Source organism: Myotis lucifugus, unplaced genomic scaffold (assembly GCF_000147115.1).
Source record: "Myotis lucifugus unplaced genomic scaffold, Myoluc2.0 scaffold_39, whole genome shotgun sequence".
Classification (NCBI taxonomy): Eukaryota; Metazoa; Chordata; class Mammalia; order Chiroptera; family Vespertilionidae; genus Myotis; species Myotis lucifugus.
Window position 1 is genome coordinate 6,102,454 of NW_005871087.1, and position 13,486 is coordinate 6,115,939.

The 13,486-nt window shown below is 39.8% G+C and overlaps 1 protein-coding gene across 3 annotated transcripts in view; it reads left to right on the forward strand.

Annotated features, from left to right (window-relative positions):
* The window catches only part of THRB (thyroid hormone receptor beta), a 276,686-nt gene that overhangs the window by 933 nt on the left and 262,267 nt on the right, over window positions 1-13,486 (forward strand). Inside the window, exon 1 of one of the 3 annotated variants that reach the window (XM_023752964.1) lies at window positions 294-399. The exons of 1 other annotated variant lie outside the window; for it this stretch is intronic. The gene's annotated coding sequence lies outside the window, so the exon portion shown is untranslated. Of the gene's footprint in view, window positions 1-293; window positions 400-13,486 lie in introns of those variants that run through there. One more of the 3 variants, XM_014454832.2, reaches the window with a different exon arrangement.

Below are 13,486 nucleotides of genomic sequence, written 5' to 3' on the forward strand. Positions count from 1 at the left end.
GGCGACAGTTCCAAATGTCCAGAAGGGTGGGCAGGATGGTGACCGGGGTGTCGCGGGACACTGAAGGGGTGCGGCCGGCCAGCTGAGCGCGCGCGGGCGGGGCGTGGGTGGGTGGGGGTGTCGGTGAGCCGCCCTGTTACCTGCCTCCGCGGGGTTTCTGCGCCCCGGGGCTGGGAGGATGTGCCCTCTGGCGCCGGGGCAGCGCGCAGCGGGCTCCCGGAGCCACGGCGTGGGCCGTGGCAGAGCTGGGTGCCCGCTCCCATCGCAGCGGCTCCGTGTCTCAAACCCCAACCCGGCTGTTGACAGGCTCCTTGTGAAATGGAGTTTGGCATCCTCGGCGCCGAACCGAGTGGAAGTTTCCATGATGAGGAAGTTCTGTGACACGGGAATTCGGAAAAGGTTGGCAGACACGGGGGAGAGGGGGTGCGGTTTAAAGGGACTGTGGGTCCCCCATCCCCCCTTTTGCTCCTGCCCGGGAACTGCCGGGTTTGGAAAGGAGAAGGATCCTGAATATTGGCGTGCGCTGTCACCGGTGCCTGGCTACTTGGCGTCTCCCCGCCTCCTCTGCGAGTCCGCGGCGATCTCGCCAGGCTCCCGAGTCGCACTTCTTTGCCTCGCTTCTCTTGGCGCAGCATCTCTGTCTGAGTGGCCCGAAGTGGGTTCTGATACCAGGAGTTGTGCCAGCTGTGTGCCCCCCCTCGCGCCCCCCCCCCAGAGGAGGACTCATTTGGGGGGAGTATTTTTTTTACTCGTGGATTTTGTCCTTCTTAGCTGCTGTGGTCACTTTGGAAAAGGATTTCCCAATGACCATTGGAGGGTTATTATTAGTGCTAAGTCTTAAGCCTCTGATTTGTTAGGGAGAGGGAGCATGGGGTGAGTTTTTAGTTATTAATTTTAAATGTCTAATTTTCCCCAAGTGGGAAACCGTGAAGGGTCTAGAAGCATAACAATTTGTAAAGTGAGTCAAAGAAAAGAATTTATCTGCACAGATAAGTTCAGATTCTTCATTCTCCCCCCACTCCGCACAGATTTAGGATTCATGAAGATTCAAACAGGACCCCCTAATCAGTAAACAAACAGACATTGAAACAGCCTACCTCTTAGCAGGTTACTGGTCTCAGGTGCTAGTGAGATTGTTTTAAAGACCTGTTTTGAAGTTCAAACACCTAAAGCACAGCAGGAACAGGTGTATTGGGTAATGTAGACCTTGGGCAATATCTTTACATTACTTTGCCTTCTATTAGTTGAGTATCCTTATTTATATTGTAAAAATATATAGCATGCATTGGATTACAAAGTAAAACTTGCCTTTTAGTCAAAATATTCCATGATTCATTCTGACTATTCACCGTGACTGCTCCCTCATTCACTTGTTTACCTCTCTTATTCTGAAACAAGTCAGGGACTAGGAAACATTTTTCTCTTAAAAAACGGTGTTTTGATGAAAAGTATTTTTGAGTAATGGATGTTTTTAGTTTTGGCTAAGTGTTTTAATTGACTCTAACAGAAATTCAATACTAAGTGATTTATTTGGGGTATTGTATGGGAAGGCATTGGTGAACAACCATTTATTATTTGTGATTGTTAAATACATACTATCAGAATTCTATTTTCATGAATTTCAAAGTTTTGTTATATATTAGAAGGAGGACCATCTGCTAGTAAATACGATTTGCTTTTCTTTTCCAGCAAGTGGAAGCAAATGATACTGAATCTAGCCACAGAACTGTATTTTATGAAGCAATTCCTGTTGGCATTACAATTCAAAGGCATAATTTTATTGACATTGAAATATTTGTTTTATAAAATAACTGACTTTCCAAGAGTAATAAACATTCCATTTCTCCCCTAGAAATTCTTTGTAGTAAATTCTGCTATTAAAATAAATTTTAATCTATATCTTTGAGAAAAGGTTATTTCTTAACATTTCCTTAAGAAAGTTGTGGATTCCTTTCCTTTTCTGTTTTGTTTTGTTTTGTTCTGTGTATTTGGGTGGGGGGGGGTGCAATTATTTGAAGCACAGGTGTGTGGAGCCACACATGGGATTGCACATTTCTTTAGTAAGCTCATCTTTGTGATGGAAATCAGAGTAAAGGTGGTTGGTTTGTTTAGCTCCTTTTTGTCATTCTAGTGTAAGATTATGTGTCACCTTAAAAAGCCTTTCCCTGACCACTTGAGTAAAGGCCATCCCTCATTCCTTCTGAGACACTGGTTTTTGTTCCCCCCCGCCCATCCTTGGTTTTATTTGCAATCTGAATTGTTCATTTCAATTGGTTCATTTTATTGATTACCTATCTCCTGTGTCTAGAATACAGTCCATGAGAAAAAGTATCTTGACTGCTTCATTCACTCTTGATCCTCCAACATCTTGAACCATGTTTGGCACACAGTAGGTGCTGAATAAATCTTTGTTGAATAAAGGAATAGTTGTGCCCAAACATTGTGTTCACCAAAATACCTGACTAAGCATCCTAAATGGGTACCAATTGGGTAGGCCAAGATCTGTGCCTGTATATGTGTGTGCCATGTATATATGGGTCAATCTTTGTTTATCTCTCTCTCTCTTTTATTAATTTTCCACAGAGAGGAAGGGAGAGAGATAGAGAGTTAGAAACATCGATGAGAGAGAAACATCGATCAGCTGCCTCCTGCATACCTCCCACTGGGGATGTGCCCACAACCAAGGTACATGCCCTTGACCGGAATCAAACCTGGGACCCTTCAGTCCACAGGCCGACGCTCTATCCACTGAGCCAAACCGGTTTCGGCTCTCTCTCTCTCTTTTAAGATGAAAGCTAGCCCCATTTAGGTTAGTGATGATACAGAGTTATTTCTGAGAGTTTTTCTTGGGGGCATTTGCCTTGAGTACATGGAATTCCTCAGCAACAGTTTGCCTTACCTAGGTCCCTGAAGACTTTGACCTTCAACATGCTGGGTTGCAGCAGAATTTTTATGCATTCCAGAGGTATTGACAGTGCTAAGAGTTAAATTCCAGGAAATAGACATCACTGGGTGATAGCTATGCCTTCTCACTCAGCAGGTTCTAACAGTATCTCTAGTTGATCTGCAAAAGTGGTGGTTGGGGAAAGGGCAGATGAGACTGTCAGGATCCCACATGAGATAGAAATAGCCCATGGAAGTAGATTGAAAATAACCTGGTGGTTACTCTGTACCCTCTCCCTTGGCCCCCTTTTCCCACTTCCATAAGAAGATTTTGAACCAGATGATTATGGGAAATATTGCATTACCTGAGTTTGCAAGTTGACTGAGCTGTGGTACCCAAGGGGTTATCTTCAAATTAGCTAGTCGTGCGAACTTTTTTGACAATTGAGATTAAAAGGAAGTTACAATAAATGCTTATGGAAATTTGTTTTTCTTTATAGAGTATCGACTCTCAGAAACGTGTCTGAGTAAATGTAAAAGGTCTACAAAATGATGAAACTGGTAAAAATGGTAGGGGACAAAAGATAAACTGAAATATTAAGTGCTTATTGCTTTTGAGTATTTAATTTAGCTCTGAGCTTCTCAGTGGCCAAGTTCAGAGAGAAAAAAAAAAGAGAACTGGAGTACCCATTAAAGTTATAAGGATATCTCAGATAACATTGGCAGAGTGCTTACTCTAGTGCCTGACTACTAGTATATACTCCTATGAAATACCAAATCATATAATGGCCAATACTTGAACTTCAGTTCTCCAGAAAATGAAGTAAAGATTTTATATGATCACGTTTTTCACCAACCCTAGAGAGAAAAAATATGCAGAAAGCAGAATGATGTAAAGTAACCCAGTGGGAGTTTATCTTTGGAGATAAGCTAAACCATGGTCCAGCAGTGGAGATCCTGAAGATTGTCCCCAAGGCAGAAATAGAGCTCAGAAAACCTAGAGGAATGAATGGTTGACATGTTCTTTAGGCTGACTTTCTCAAATATCCAGTGTCACGGCCAAGCTTTTCACTAAAGCAATCTGAGAGGACAGGACAGCCAGGTACTTGAAAATGACACTATAACCACAACCTCTCTGAACAGATGGCCTTGGTGCTTCGTGTTTTACTCTGTCTAGCTCCTGTCTTCCTGTACAGCAGCTTGTTTTTAGTGTCCATTTCTGTCTTCCCACGGACATTGTGATGAGGGGCTATGGGTTATTCATCCTTGACTCCCGGCACCTAGCAAAGTGTTTCACACATGACCCAGGGAAACACTTGTTCAAAGAATCAATCTAGGAGGAGAAAGGGTGGTGCCTATCTTTCTCTTCTGATTTTGAAATTAAGTGTCATCTTCTAACTTGATTTTGCCCCAAATGAATGTTTGCTGCCTAGATTGCATCATATCCCAGCTATTTTGCTTCAAGGGCTTAGTCTAGTGTCTGAGGTGGTTGAGTAATGGGTGGCAAGTTAACTCCTTGCTTTACTTAAAGTCATTTTGATTTGATTCCTCATTCAGCCTACACAAATCTGTGTACCTACTATGTGCCTGGCCTTGCTAGTCATTTTGTAGCTCAGCATCGAGCCCAGTGACCTTTGAGACAATGTGCATGTATTAATACAAAGAGATTCTGAAACGGTCTACACTGTGATAGAATGGATCTGCTTATTGGGATCTCTTATATGGCCCCCTAGATGAAAGAAAGTTATTTTGGTCTGAGGAAGTGATTGTTTATACTTTCAGTAGCCCATGTGTATTAGTGTAAATTGCAGTGGGATTTGCCCAAGATTCTCTTGGTATCCACATGGTGTGGGGATTAAATATGTTTAGGCCACTAAGTCTCTGATTAAGGATATTCACTCTCCACTTTAAGTTCCCTAACTTATTAGTCAAGTGACATTTAAGTAAGTACGGGGGGAGGGAGACTATCCAAATCACTGAGTCACAAGTAGTGTATTTCCATACCCTCCTCTAAGGAATCTGGCCAACTGACGGCTAGAATAGTGATCTAGGTCCAATGCTAATGTTGGTTTGTCCATACTGCCCTAATTTCAAGGGACTTTGGAGACTTTATGGACTGGCAGCTCTTGTGCAGCACTATTTTTATTGACCAAGAAACTGAGCTCCATTGTGAATTTGGATAATTTTTCCAAATGGCAACTCCGGAGAGTCTGGAATTAGGACCCAGAACCTTGACTCTCTGTCCCAGGAAGCATAGTATAGCCTTTACACTGTACAGAGAGACACATATAATATATACAATCATATGTATATTATGATATATATGCTAATAATATGGAATGTGCCTATAACATTATAATAATATAACAGTATTTATAATTACATATACATGTATGTACTTGCTCAGATGGGGCACACATAGCAGTTAGGAAAGGATTGATCTGAATTAAGTTATTCATTCAACTTCCTCATCCCAAAGACAGCCTTTAAGGATTATGGCTCCTCTTTTGTGATCAAGAATTTAGAGATTTATTCAGAAAGTCATGAGTGATAAGCTGATTAAAGTAAAAGCTTGGACAAAGGAATGCACATTAACTGCAGGTATGCCTTCTTAATTTGGGAAACATACTTGTGTGACTCCTCTGGTGGCTCAGGAATGTTTGAGATGAGAAGAATGAAAAGATAGTCATGGTTTTAGTGGCATAATGTATGGTTAGGACATTCAGGAACCCATTGAGTATGCTGATTCTTGTGGCAGATATTGTTCTGTAATTCTCAGGATGGCTCAAATATACATTTCCTCTCTTTTTGTTTCTCTTAGAATACTGTTTTCCCAGATTTCAATAATGGTTGCACAGAATGGGTGCTCAAAAAAAAATGTCGATAACAATCATGCCGTTCCTGGGTTTGGGTCAGTTTTTCATATTTCTCTTCCACAAGCTTAAAAGTCTCGCCTACTTGCACGTCCATACATGCAGAATCTGCCTCTGTGACAGGTGTGTGCCATGTTCTCACAGAGTGAAAAAGGCACTGCGTGTCTCTGGGCTTTGGCTGTGGTTCCCATGTCCAGCTTCCAAATCTCAGGGAAAATTCCATAGTCACGCTGGTGTCCCATGCCACAAAGGTTGTCATCACTTTTAGTCCTTTATAATCCTGAGTATTGTGGCAGATCCTCATTTTATTTTACTTTTTACTTATTTTACTATTTACTTATGATACCCTGTGGCCAATTATATTTGAGAAATCCCGAGTTTAGTACATAGTGTGGGAGTTTTCAGATCCTATTTTTATTCTAGTGTGTGTTATAAATATCCAAGATGGAAAGTAGGTAGCAAAATATTTATTTGTGGCCCTAGCCAGGTGGCTCAGTTGGTTGGAGCATTGTCCTGTACACCAACAGGTTGCAAGTTCAGTCCTCACTTGGGGCTCGTATAGGAGGCAACCGATTGGCGTATCTCTCACATTGATGTTTCTCAGTGTGTGTCTCTCTTCCCATCTTCCCTCCTCTTTCTCTCAAATCTCTCTCTCTCTCTCTCTCTCTCTCTCTCTCTCTCTCTCATGAAAACACAGTGTGTGTCTCTCTTCCCATCTTCCCTCCTCTTTCTCTCAAATCTCTCTCTCTCTCTCTCTCTCTCTCTCTCTCTCTCTCTCATGAAAACACATCCTTGGGTGAAGATTAAATAAATAAATAAAAATTAAAAAGTTAAAAAAAAACTTTGTGTGTGTGTGCATGCATGTACATGTGTGGGTCTCTCTCTCTGTGTGTGTAAAGCTAAAGTTTAATACAAGAGGTTGTGAGGAACAGTCTATAGTGTTACACTTTAAAAACTAGTCTCATTTGTTTTCACCTCTGACTACCTTTCAGAATAAGTGATAACTCAAAGGGGCAGTTTCTAGTCCCAAAGCAGAAGATTTTTTGCTTTTTCCACAAAAAACAACAACAACCTGTCAATTTGTATACAACACTGATTAATGCTGCCATTGTTGAAGTGTTTTGGGGACGATGTAAAAATAATGCTAAATTGTGGTTACTTTTAATCTCCTATATAATAAAAGGCTGATATGCAAATTGTCCCATCAACTGGGAGTTCCACCAGGGGGTGGGCCAGATTGGGGCGGGCCTGTGCACAAATTCATGCACCAGGCCTCTAGTATATTATAATCATAAAACATATCTTTTCTTGACTTTATTTTTGATGTTAAGAGGTATTCATTTACATAAGCCAGAAAATGGTTAATTTCTGTTATATGTGTTTTTATTTACTTTTTTGAATTTCACCTAAGCTTCACTGTAATTTCTACTCTACTTCCACCATCTGGAGATCTAGAATAATGTGCTTATATTTGAATGGTAGCTACAATAGGGGAAAATAGCAGATTGTATATAGTCTTGTATTATTTGTCTTTTATTTTTTAAAAAGAAACCAGGAGAACCTTATCTAAAAAAAGCCTTTTTAAAAACAATTTAACTGTTGATGGTCTATGCAGGTGATGAACATCTCAATTTATCCTGTAAGGGATTTGAAAAATATCTTGTCCCTCTGAGGCCTCTTGGAAAAAAAACTTAAATTGGCTTTTTAATTTGATCTCATGTTCTATAGGTTTGTAAATGTAAGGTGTTGCTAAGGTGAAGGCAGTATTTAGAATGTACTCTATATGCATTCATTTACTGTTAATTAAAATATGTGATCAGATTTATCTTTATTGAAGTTGCCACAAAAACTGAGCCTTCAAACCTTTTTTTTCTTCTGAAGTTTGTCTATCCATCTATTGCTCTCTCCAACCTTCTTCCCATCCTTCAATTCATCCATCCATTTATCATTTATCTATCCATCCATGCATCATATGTGCATCAGGCATCTACTGGATGCCAAGCTCTAGGGTAGGTGCCCTGGTATCCTGGGACAATGTACAGGAATTGATTTAGTGTAGGACGGTGTTTCTCAGCCTCTGAAATATTGGCATTTGAGCCAAATAATTATTTGCAGTGGAGGGCTGTCCTGTGTTGTGTAGGATGTTTAGCATCATCGCTGGCCTCTACCCAGTAGATGCCAGTTGCTGCCCCACACTCCAGTTGCAACATTCAAAAATGTCTCCAGATACTGCTAAATGTCTCATAGGAAACAAATTCACCCCCATTGAAAACCACTGGGTGTAGAGTTAAGGACCAGGACTGTGGAGTGGGAATGTGTGGGTTCCTATTCTGACTTCACCTGGCTTTATTGTATGTGCTCAGTTCCCTCATCTATAAAATGTGAAGGGTAAATGAAATCATGTAGCACTTGACCCACAGTTAAGTATTCCCAAACATTAGCTATTTCTACTGGTGGTAGAATTAATACTTTAACAAGCAATTACAATATTGATAAGTTCTATGATGGAGTAAGTACAATGTGCAGTGAGAACCAATAGTTGGGAATGGGGAGAGTTCTAGGCAGTAAGAACACCATATATAAATGTACAAAGTACGGTTAAAGTATGAAGTGTCTGGGAATAGCAAGGACCCCAAGAATTGCAAGGAGCCCGAGTGTCTGACTGATGTGAAAAGGACAGTAAATGAGGGTATTAGACCTGGTAGGAGTCCCATGATGAAGACTTTCCAGACCACAATAAGGAAGATGGGCTTTGTCTTGATAGCATGAAGAGACCGAGTGTTCAGGAAATCAGATTTTTATTTTAGAAGAGTTCTTTGGGACAGATCTTGTGTGGGAGAGAAACTGGAAATGATGAGACTCTTAGAATAATCCATTGAGAGGTGATGGCTGCTGGAACTGAAGCAGTTACATGTTGTTGTAAAGTCTTTGGGAACAGATTTCACTTTCTCCAAGATGGGGCAGAATTTTTCTAATTTAACCCTAATAATCTTAGCAAGCAAGGTCTGCACTTAGGGAGCATATTTTACTTTCTCCAAGATGTGGCAAATTTTTTCTAATCTAATTCTAATAATGAATCTTCTTAGCAAGCCAGATCTGCACTTAGGGAGATTTCAAGTTTAATTTGAAAGAAGATTGCATGATAGATCCTCTTTAAAATGTTTTCAAGTGAAGCTTAAAGACCATCTCACAGCCTATTTGTAGCTGAATATTACTCAAGGGTTCTCTGCTATTGTATGTACATGCCTACAGTTTCTGTGTCAGATGGAAATATACTCTACATGACTACATTGAATTAACATTGTGATGTTGAGATTATTTAGTATTTCGTTGATTTTCAAACGGATAGGAATTTTATTTCTTTAATGATCAAAATTAGAGATGGTGGAGAATATGAGGGAATGAATGAATGAGAGTGATATGTAAATACTACCTACTTAACGATAAAAATATTTTGGACAAGTTTCTTGACTTATCTGAGTTTTCATTTCCTTAGTCATAAAATGATAGGAGTTTATAAGTTAGATAATCTCAAAGTAATCCTTAGCCTAGGAGTTGGCAAACATTTTCTAAAAATAGGATATAAAATAAATATTTTCAGCTTTTCAGTCTTTGTTGAGGATACTCAACTCTGTTGTTGTAGTACAAAAACAGCCATAGATACTATGTAAACAGACCTGCATGGCTGTGAACCAATAAAACTTTATTTACAAAAAAGCAGATGGTGGGTTGCACTTTAGTAACCCCTGCTAGCCCAGCAGGAGGCCAATAGAAATGTACTGCGAACCACATATATAGTTTAAAATCTTCTAGTAGCCACATTTTAAATAAGTAAAAAGCAACCAGTGAGTATAATTAAAATATTTTATCTCCCCCAATATATTCAAAATATTAATATGTAATCAATAGAAAACTATTAATGAGATATTTTATTTTTTGGATTAAATCTTAACTATCAGGTGTGTATTTTATATTTGCAGCATAACTTAACTTCAACTATCCACCTTTCAAGTGTTCAATAGCCATTTGTAGGTGCTAGTAATTGGGACAACCCAACTTTAGCCTTAAAAATCTATAATTCCAACAAATTCATGCAAAAATAACTTAAATGCATTATTTCAAGTAATTGCAACACTTCCTTTTTTGCCACATATATTGGTTAAAAAACACACTATACATTGAAATAAAAATTAAAAATGCACAGTAGCTCACGACTAGAAGTTTATTTTTTACTCATGTGAAGTTGAAAATTGCTGTTTCTGCTGATTGTTGCCTGTGCTCCACAGTGGTTCAGGGTTAGTCTCGATTCCTTTGGTCTTGGGCTCCTCCATCTCTAGCTCATGGCTTCCAAGGTCATGTGTTCATTGCATCAGACCACTGAGAGGGGAGTGAGAGTGGAGAAGCTCACTGGCTTCCTAACTACCTTGGCTTGGAAGTGACACAAACTCATTTTGCTCAAATTCCACTGATGAGAAGGAATCACATGCCCCCACAAAAATAAAGCAGAGTGAGTAAGATGGTCCCTCCTGAGCAGTTGCTTTCTCTATACTATAGAATGGGGAGCAAGGATTGTTTGATGAACTATGTTGGCCACACTGTGCTACTCTGTTTTTTAATTCTTATGTAGATTTCATCACATCACTGACTTGTTGTTTTTTAAGGCAAGGGATGGAAATATCTTTATAGTAATGAGGTAATCCAGTTCTATTTTTTGGTGCAGTACCACCCTCCTATCTGACCTAATTCTGTTTCCTGATTTCCTTCTCACTCTTAGGGGGCCGTCTTCAATCTTGCTAGCCCTGGCTTTTCCTTTTAGTCTTTGACCATCATTTTGATTTTTTTTGGTAGATCAGTGTTGGCCCTAATATACACGTAGTATTGGGAGTTTGTGATTGACCCTGGCACATCATTAATGTGCTCATTTATTTTGAAGGGAAATAAAATTTAAAGTAGAGTTGTTAGGGAGCAGAGGCGAGAGCTGAGTCTTGGTGTGTTGACAGAGAGATATTGAAGCCATTTTCCTGGAATCATTTTACAGAGCTTTAGACTGTTTAAATAAATGACTCATTACATAATGTCTTGACTAAAAATACCAGTTTTTCTCATATTTACCCTACTTATCATTGCTTACTACAATGGGAAACCCTCCCTTTTTTAGTCAAAAAGGATGTTTTTGTTTGTTTCCCTTCCCAAATTATCAACATGCTTTATCAAATATTCAACCAGGTCTATAGAAGTAGCTCCCATGAAGGAAATTTAAGAGGGGCATGAATTATAAATGTGAGGTAAGTGAAAAGAACAAAGAAACTTCTTCCTTCTAACTATCCACATTTTATCTTTCTGAAAACCTTACCATTTAATTATTACTAAAATGTCTTATTCTAAGAAGTAAGGAAGTGCAAAGGGCACATGCCTTTTGGATTATCAAGAAATAAGACTAACCAATGATAAGTATTATTTTGAGGACACATAAAAGAAAAAATATTTGTGTGCCTTTATATTAGCCTAGGTAGGGCTGTCTTCAACTCTACAAGTCTATTTTTGTAAAATAGTTTGCAATATTTTGAAAATTAACATTTGCAATATTAAGAAATGAATCCTGACATATGCCTCTCAGGTACAGAATTTAGCTAATTCTTAATCCTATATAATAAAAGGCTAATATTCAAATTGTCCCCTCAACCAGGAGTTCTACTGGGAGTTCAACCAGGAGGGCAGGGCCGGCCAGCCAACTGCCCACGGCCCCTCCCCTCGGCCAGCCCCGCCCCCGATTGCCCCTGCTCATGCAAGAATTTGTGCACTGGGCTTCTAGTATTCAATAATAGATGAGAAATAATTCTCTTAATAATCCCCAACTTGTTACTGGCTCATCACTAGGGTCTCTGGGGCTCAGGGTAACCCACAGTAAAAACACCGGTAATGTCCTATTTAAAAGTCTTCTCAAGGAGCAGTGATTGGCCAAGTGTGTTGTAGCCAACCCTCAGGGCTTATAGAAAATGAGAATAATAGATGTTCAGTTAACTGCCCAGGATTCTGGCCTCTTGAATGCAAACTTAGCTCTCTCACTTATATTGAATGTGGGGCTTAAGCTGCCTACCTTACTTCTTTTTTTATAGCATCTACTCCCCTCCCTTGTTCTTCAGCCGTCCAAATTCAAACTTCTGTCCTTTAAAATCCAGTAGATATTTTCCTTTGCTTCTGTTTCAACCCAGCATCCCAATATCCTTCATTCAAGGAGCTCCAGATATCCTCCTGTAATTAATTAGGATTGAGATCCAAATTCTCTCTGCTTCTGCTTGACTGAAACATGCCACTTCAGTGACGTTTCCTTCACCATCTTGTCCAAAGGTTACATGGTTAGTCATTTATTATATATATTCTTCACCATTCACTGACCAAGCCTCATATTTGTCAATGAAATGGATATATCTTTGCTAGATTTGAAGTTCCAAGAGGGCAGGGACTGTGTGTTAAACAAGTTCAGTGGAGTCTAGAAGCGCAGAGTCCAGCATTAGGTGCTGAGTAATGCTTTTCTGCTGTAGGCTGTCTTCATTTAATTAGGATGAATCTAATTTTAAAATGAACAACCGTGTGTCCTCAGATGAACCAGAATATACACTTACAAGGCCCTGCTGTCCTGCATTATAAATAAGGGAATAGGTTGTCCAACAGAAAAGCAATGCTGTTCTTTTCCCTTTTAAAAAAATTAAAAAAAAAAACCACAACTATCCACACGTAAGAACTGAGGTAGAAGATATTCCCATCTCCTCAACTAAGTTGGCAAGAAATCAGGGCCCCTGAGAGGATGTTCTCTGCAAAGATGAAACCCAACAAAAATCTATGATCTGAGAAGAGTGGCTTCTGAGGATTTGTAAAGAAAGGTTCTTAAGAATGGCTTACTGTAAATAGACCCCCAAGGTAGGTGGTCTGACTTCTCAACTTGCACGACCACAAGGACTTCCTTAGATGTTGGGTTCAAGTTTCTGCAGGACGACATTCTGAGACTATTTGGAAAGGGTCAAGCTACATCAGTTTTCAAATGTTCCTTTTGCTCATGTGAGAGCCTCTCGGACACATTGCTGCTGTGACATCTTTCACAACTCTTAGCTTTTTTGTGGACTTTTGTGTTTTGTTTTTAAGTTTTAGTGTCTCAGAATTTCCATTACATGGAACATGAGTGTTTTAACATCACCCTGAGGGGGGGGTTACAATTCATTTCTCTTTATCTAAGCAGTATTTTGAAACAACTTTTATTTTTGTTATTTTATGGTTTTAAGTCCCCACTGGTGATTCGTTCAAGTTTCATTTGAACCAAGGCGGCCATTCCTCCTCACTTTTGTCTCTTTCCAGCACTAGAGTAAGACCCCCTTCTTGGAGCCAAGGCTATTCCTTATATGAGTTCTAGCAAAAGTTTGACTTTAGTGGCATTTGAGACTAATAGGCATTATGTTACATTTCCTGCCATTTTTGAGCAAAAGATGTGGTTTTGCTTCTTCAGTCAATGGAAGAGAAAGAAATATACCAGAAGTTATGTTTCTGATGGTCTGAGAGAAGTGGGACTCGGAGGGACCTAATGATTCTGTGCTCAGGCCTTGAAAATGAGAACATCAGCCCCTCTGAGAAAGGGATACTGTGGACCCAGAGAACCCTTACATCAGAGGAACCTGAGGATCCAGTGCCTGCCAGCACAGTATTCCTTCAGAAGACTTATCATTAGACATTGGGTTCCC